The 7,847-nt window shown below is 38.5% G+C and overlaps 1 pseudogene; it reads left to right on the forward strand.

Annotated features, from left to right (window-relative positions):
• The first annotated feature begins 7,095 nt into the window (after positions 1 to 7,095).
• On the forward strand, positions 7,096 to 7,645 carry LOC114217621 (RNA-binding protein 4 pseudogene; annotated as a pseudogene).
• The last annotated feature ends 202 nt before the right edge of the window (positions 7,646 to 7,847 follow it).

Below are 7,847 nucleotides of genomic sequence, written 5' to 3' on the forward strand. Positions count from 1 at the left end.
TTTCCGTACAGCTTTGGAGGATGAGAGTGAAAATGGTGGCCTCCCAGTCTCTGGTCCTAGAGAAGCCAAGAGTGCCGGGACCCACTCCTCAGCGCGCCCTCAGAGAAAAGTAGTCAATCACTCCCGTCTCTCCAGTCTCTGGCCTCACTCCGTGCTCACCCGGCCTATGACCGAGCGTTTCTATCTCTAGCACACAACACCATGTGGAGTCTCCAAACCCAGCAGATCCCTGCAGTACGCTCCCAGGCTGCTCCTCCTGGGGGAGTAACAAGAGTCTCCCTGGATCTGCCGCTTATTGGATCCCTGCTGGAAGAGCAGTGGCCCGACTGTGACACGGATCATGGTTTATGGCAACCCCGAGCTGAGAGCCCACTCCTCGCCTCTGTCTCTGCAGCCAACTTCCCTGCTCTGATACCTGGGAGCTCTGCCACACTCAGTCACCCCCAGTTTTTCTGTGACCTCGAGGATCCTGAGACCACACTGTCCCGCAAGGGTTCCATCCCCCGCTTAGCCGCTGGAGCAACGTCCCTCAGCGGAGCCGACTTCTAAAAGTTCCGATTTGGTGCTCCACTGTTCTATCACTTGCCGGTAGCCAGCTGATGGAGGATCCCTCCCCATGCGTTTTATCTTCCCGAATATCATCTAGGATTCACTTCTCCACACGTCCTACCTTCCAGAAAGTGGTTGCTTTTCTGTTCAGAGAGTTGCTGCTATTCTTTTTTTGATCTCCTGTTGAATTTGTAGGTATTCTGAATGGTTTGATAGCTGTCTCGCTGAACTCCTGGGACCAGATGAAATTTAGGTCTCCCACTCCTCTGCCATCTTGCTCCCCTACTCTAAGGTAGACTTTTTTATTCATGGCTTAAATAAATGTTTGGGCAGTTCATGAGCAATATGACTTGGCACATTTTGAAGGCACTGTCAATATTAATAATGCACTAAGTAAATGACTATATTGAAGATCAGAAACTTCATTAACTCTTATTCTTTTCTGAGTTGTCTTTCAATTCAAGAAGGTAAAAATAGGGGTGCCTGGATGGCTCAGTCGGTTAAGTGTCTGCCTTCAGCTCGGGTCATGATCTCAGGGTCTGGGGATTGAGTCCCATGTTGGGCTCTCTGCTTGGCAGGGAGTCTGCTTCCCTCTTCTTACTGTCCCTCTGTGCTCTCTCTCTCTCTCTCAAATAAATAAATAAAATCTTTAGGAAAATAAATGAAAGGTACAAATATTCTATAAAATCGCCTCCCACAAGTTGTTAAAAATTAAACAGCTAGAATCCTTAGGATATAGAACACATCTCAGTTTTATCCAAATGACTTGAATTTAATCTCTTTTTCTACTATGAGGATAATCTGAAATAGGTTAACAGTTAAAGTGACCTGCTCTTTTCAGGCTGCCAACTACTGTCAGTACACTTCTTTTCCTTAGGAAAGAGCAAGATACAAGTTAAACAATTGAAAGTGCTGCCCATGTGCTCGCTTTGGCAGCACATATACTGAAAGTGCTGCCCATGATAACTTCATAATATTAAACATATTATGTTCAACATATTAAAAATGCTTCAAAATCAAAAGTAAAAATAATAAATCCATGGCAGGTTTTGGGTTGGATTTTGTGTGTGTATGTTTTGCCAATTCAGTAGCAGCTATAGGCTGAAATTTGCTATTTGTGGAAATTTTGGCTGAAACTGAATGTTTCAGTTATTAAAATCTAATACAATAAAAAATTTGTTTTGTAATTAGACACTCTTCTAATCTTTCCAATATGCAAAATTTTTATGCCATTTCTCCATTAGATTCGTTTGGTTTGAGGAAATATCTCTTCAAAAGCCTTAAGTAATTACACTAAAGTCAGTTTGTTTGGTGAAGTACATATTTCAGACACTAAAAAGAATTTTAGGATTCATGTAATCACACCTCTCTTATTTTAAAGGGGAAAATTCTCAGACTCAGAGTTTTAGTTCCCACTATGCAAAAGTCAGGAACCTAGGTTTCTAAATCTGGTCCTGGTATTCTTTCTGCAGTGAGAAAATTATTTTGTAAGTATCCCATCCCTTTGAATAAAATCATATACATGGAAAAGTTTGCTGAAATTTTAGGGAGTCATTAAACACTCATGGATGTCTTGAGAGTCTCTAAATTAGAAAATGCTATATAGGGACAGTTAACTAGCCATCTGGATAAAGAAAAGGTGGATCTCTATCACATTTTATGGTAAGGTAACTTCTAAGTGGATTAAATTCTTAAATTTGTAAATGAGACAATTAATATTCTGGAATAAAACATAGCAGAATAATTAAGAGTTGAGCTTAACAGCAACTCAAAAATCCACCAACCCAAAAGTAAAGAGTATTAAATTTGACTGTGGGGGAAAAAAAAAACATTGGCAGACAAATCTAAAAATCTATCCAACACTATACACACTAAGGGCTAAGCTAATATGGTAGGTAGAATAGCTGCTCAAAGAAGTCCATGGCCTAATCTCCAGAACCTATAAATGTTATATTACAAGGCAAAGGGAATTTGCCAATGTAATTGGTTTTTAGATGGTAAGTGTGTGGCAATTTGTTACAGCAGTGATAGAAAACTAATATAATAGTTTAGGAGTGAAATTTCAGCCTACAGATATAGCTGCAAACATATTAAATAATTTTTGAAAATTGTTTTTCATTGCAGCATTGCTTGTTACTCTTTCTAGTAAAAGCTTGAAAGCACCTAAATGCCCACAAATGGCAACTTATTAAATAAATTATGTTATATCCGTGTTTTGGAATACTACTCAGCTATAAAGAACAAGAAAGCTTTTCATACTGCTATGAAAAGATATCCAAGATACACTGTTAAATGAAAAATGCAGATATAGTATATAAAAGAGGAAAAAGACAAATATATTTATATTTACTTGTATATGCATAAAATCCTTTGGAAGAGTAGAGAAGAAAGCAATAACCATGGTTACCTATTTGTAGTGGGGTGGAAAGTGGGTAGATGGAGTTCATAGAAGAAAGATTTTGCTGTATACATCTTATTAATTTCTTAGTCATACAAATGCATTGCCTTTCTAGTATATAGATAGATTGTAGGTAGGTAGATAGATAATATATAAAAATAATATATTTAAAATGCTTCTGTACTACCCTACACTTACTTTCATATATGTGACTGCTTAATGGTACAATTCATCAGTAAGGAAAAAGTATGTTCTGTCTAAATGAAGGAGGTAGAAGAGAAAAGGGATGAGAGAAAAAATAAAAAAACACCTTTTCAATTTGTAATTAATATTATGTGTTCTGTTATTGGTAAATAAAATGTTTGCTTTTCCCAATTTCACTGGAGCTGAAATACAAATACACCCAGAAAAGGTAACATAATATCCTCTGACTATCTCACATGAATAAATGTGACATACAAAGCTACATGACATTTATAGATAGAGATGTATACATATACACACATACAAGTACTTTTGAAGGGCATAGGAGAAATAGAAAATAGTGATAAGTAATGAGAGTCAAATATTGAAAAAGGTACCAAGGACAAGCCACTTTCCTAACAACTAATCCCAACCTTCCCCGCATTTAGCGTCTCAGACCTTTCTCTGATCAGCACCCTAAGAAGGAGCACTCTCTCCTCATATCAGGGACTTTATTCAATCATATAGGTCATGAAAGTAAAAGCAGTTTTCCCAATATTCATAGAGTAAATCTGAGACCCAGGAAATGGCAGAAACCCAGGTCTTTCAGTTCTCTGCCACATTTTTAGAGGATCCCTCCCTGATGCAAGTTTGGCTAGTTGCTAAGAGCACAAGCAAACCCATGGGGGAAGGGCAGTGCTGGGTAGGTCTGAAGACTTTTCAAATAGCTAGGGAAGCAATTAGAATACGATTGGACAGGTATTTCAGGCAACATGTGGAAGGTCTTAAAAACTAAGTAATATAACAGGGCGCCTGGGTGGCTCAGTCGGTTAAGCGGCTGCCTTCAGTTCAGGTCATGATCCCAGGGTCCTGGGATCGAGCCCCACATTGGGCTCCCTGCTCGGCGGGGAGCCTGCTTCTCCCTCTCCCTCTGCCTGCCTCTCTGCCTACCTGTTCTCTGTCTGTATCTCTCTGCCAAATAAATAAATAAAATCTTAAAAAAAAAAAAAACAACTAAGTAATACTAACTAAGCAGTCAGGCACCTTTAAAGATTGTTCAGAAAAGAGTGACAGGGTCAGAGACAGGCTTTGGAGTTTAATCTGGCAGAGTTACAATGTGGATGGGATGAGGGCAAGAGGCCAGAAAATTTATAGGCAAGAGCATGAGGAAAAGCACTTTTAGACTTGAAATCTATTTTAACCTTCTAAAAATTAGTGAAGCTGCTTGGAAGTTGCATTACTTACCGCTAAATCTGATTAAATCCCAAAAGCATTTTTTTAAAGAAGAGATTAAAGGAAGTGAAGTCAGAAGTTAGAACCAAATGAAAGTATCTACGATTTTTCAAAGAATCATTTCCAAAGGGCTATTCAGTTAATTTAAGAAACACTCTGATGCATCCATGGCTAAAACTCTGATATTTCTTATAAGAAATGTCATTTCCAAAGTGTAATTGCATAACACGTCGCCAAAACAGTAAGGAAAGTATCTTAGAGGATCCATCAAAGGACACAATGTGAAATAAACATTGGGTTTGAGTCAGGGGACTGCTACGCAGCACTTTAGACAGCACTGCCCTCTGCAGTTACACGTGTTCTACTAACCGATGCCTGAGAATCTTGTTATAAACCCGTGCTTGAAACCATTCAGCTATCTTGTCATTTCATTTACTATAGCCGACCAATGATAGCACTCCCAAAGTTTCCAAACTGGATCCCTGCAGGAAGAATTACTTATAATGATGGAAAGTAGCATAACAAGTATAGGATAGGACTGAGTAGGACAAACCCGGTTTTATTTATTGTGTACCAGGCAACGGTTCTCAGTGAACAAGATTGGCAGTTTTCTTTCCAAGTTCTTGATGCTTCTACTGTATGGATGAGTAGCAACAGATAATTTAAAAATCATCAGACAGTTATATAAAATACTTATAAATTGTGATAATGGCATAAAGTAAGTAAACAAAAAAGAAGCTAAGACAGGTGGATCTCATTAAAGGAGGTGATCCTTCATTTGAGACCTGAAGGAGGAGAAAGACCTAAGCATGTGAGAAGTGGGGGAAAAGCAGCTGGGATGGCATGTGCAAAGGTCCTGGGATAGAGAGAGTCACATGTTCTAAGGATAGAAGGAAGACAGTGTTGTTAGAGAATATTGAACAAATGGGACACTGCTGACAGCTGAAAAGCTAAACTGAGATAAAGGTACTACCTACCTTTAGTGCCTGGTAAGGAAAGTGAATTTTATTCTAAATGCAATGAGACACTTTTAAAGGGTTTTAAGTGAAAAATGATATGTTAATGGTTATGTTGTTATAAGATCATTTGTGCTGCTCTGTGGCAAATAATTTCCAGAGGGATGAGAGAAGGGAGGGGTCCAGACCATTTTCAGATAATTTTTTCACAATTTAACAAACTCATTCCAGTTTAATTCTTCGTGTTATGGGCTTGGAGGAGTGTTAAGGAAGGTAAAGCATATATTCAGTTATAACAAATCAATTAATAGTCTTAAATTGATAAACACTTGCCCTGAAATTATGTCATTGTCCTCAGCAAAAGAAGGTAGCTTGATGACTATTTAATTACAATTTTTAGAGGGGTTTAAAATAATAAAATTGTAGGTTAAATTTCAAACAAAAAGAGTTCATAATGATCCGTTATCTCATTTAAGATGGAAAGGCCTACCCTGGGCTAATAGGCTTCACCCTGCAGATCTAACCTTAAATTAGAAACACCATAGACAGTGAACAGTTCCTCTATTATCCTTGTGCAGTCAGGAAATTTGTCTTAATATGAGCTATAAATCCCTCTCATGTTAGCATGAGAAAGGTTCAAAAATCTCACAAACAACTAGGATTTCCCAACCAAGAACTTCTTTCTCATCCCTATACATGGGTACATGGCAGGTTCATTTCTGATCTAGAACAAAGGAATAGAAATAAAACTCCTGATTTTTGTCCAAGAGATTGAATGTGTCAATCCACTTATTTTGAGCCCATTATCATGCTTTCTCCTTTAAGTTAGAAAGAGAGAGAGAGAATTTCACTCACTATTACTTAGGCAGAATCTCTTTTTTGTCCTTTGAAATAATTTGGTATTGTCTGTGCTACAGTTCCACAGAGTGGGAAATTTCTTTTCCATAATAAGTGATACATTAAACATTTTAGTTTCCAGCTACAGCATTAATGAACAACTTAAGGACTTCCAGAATTCAATTAGCTGCCACAGTTTTTTCACATTATTCAGATTTCTTAGTCTAGGCTTTCATAGCTTCCAAGTACCTATATGAAATCATGAAGGCAATATTAATAGCTTAATTAAGAACCTTCCAACTGATGACAGAATCTACCAGTACAAATAACTAAATAAGATTAATACTGTATTGATAATATTCCCTATAGTTTGATGCACACCATTATCTATTTCAGGCTCTAACACATCTGCTATGCTTTATTTTTATTTTTAAATGAATATAAATAACAGAAAGCCAACATCTATGTAATACTAACATCTTTTTCTGCAGCAATGAGTCAAAATTTGGCTGTGTGAATATTAAGTTCACTTACCAAATGTCAGCATGTGTGTGTGTGTGTATGTGTGTGTGTGTGTGTGTGTTAGATTAACCGTTCCAGAGTCTAAGTAATACTAAAAATTCAAAGGATATTGAGGGCTAACAAACTTATCAATACTCATACTGATCTACCTTCTTCCCAGCAGTGGAAATATAAAAAATAGTTAGTCCTAATTTCGAATTAGGAATTACTGAAACTGGAGTATTATCTCATGTTCTTGAGGGCACATCTTTGTTCTGAAATAGGTAAACCATAACAATTCTGTTCAGCATTCCAAATAGTCACTATAGCAGTCAGAATGAGGTCAAGCTTCTAAGATTTTTCTGGACTAATTAGCAATAATTTAAAAAAAAATTTCCTTTATGGCTTCTGCTGTTAGAAACCAAACACCAGAGAAGCGTCTGCGCCGCGAGGAAGAGCCCCTGCTGATTTCCGTGCGGGCTGTGTCGAGATGGTGAAGCTGTTCATTGGAAACCTGCCCCGGGAGGCCACAGAGCAGGAGATCCGCTCACTCTTTGAGCAGTATGGGAAGGTGCTGGAATGTGACATCATTAAGAACTACGGCTTTGTGCACATAGAGGACAAGACGGCGGCTGAGGATGCCATACGCAACCTGCACCACTACAAGCTGCATGGGGTGAACATCAACGTGGAAGCCAGCAAGAATAAGAGCAAAACCTCCACAAAGTTGCATGTGGGCAATATCAGCCCCACCTGTACCAACAAAGAGCTTCGGGCCAAGTTTGAGGAGTATGGTCCAGTCATCGAATGTGACATCGTGAAAGATTATGCCTTCGTACACATGGAGCGGGCAGAGGATGCAGTGGAGGCCATCAGGGGCCTTGACAACACAGAGTTTCAAGGTGAACCACCCTCTTTGGGAAGACGGCTGAACACAGGCTGTATGCAGAAAATAGGTTGGATAAGTAAAGGGAGGGGTTTGGGGTAGAGATACAGCTGTTGGTGTTGATGGTGAAGCATTATGGGTGATGGACTTAAAATACATGGATTTTAAAATACATGGAGAATACATGGGATTTAGAGGCTTTACCTTAGTTAGATCAGTGTCTACCACATGGCTTTAGTTTGGAACTCCTAAGACTTTTATGCCTGTTAGCACAGAAATCCTTTCCTTTGATTTCCCCAATTAT

This window comes from Eumetopias jubatus, unplaced genomic scaffold, assembly GCF_037043125.1.
Source record: "Eumetopias jubatus isolate StellerSeaLion01/CBP00866 unplaced genomic scaffold, mEumJub1_p1.0 scaffold_5, whole genome shotgun sequence".
Taxonomy (NCBI): Eukaryota; Metazoa; Chordata; class Mammalia; order Carnivora; family Otariidae; genus Eumetopias; species Eumetopias jubatus.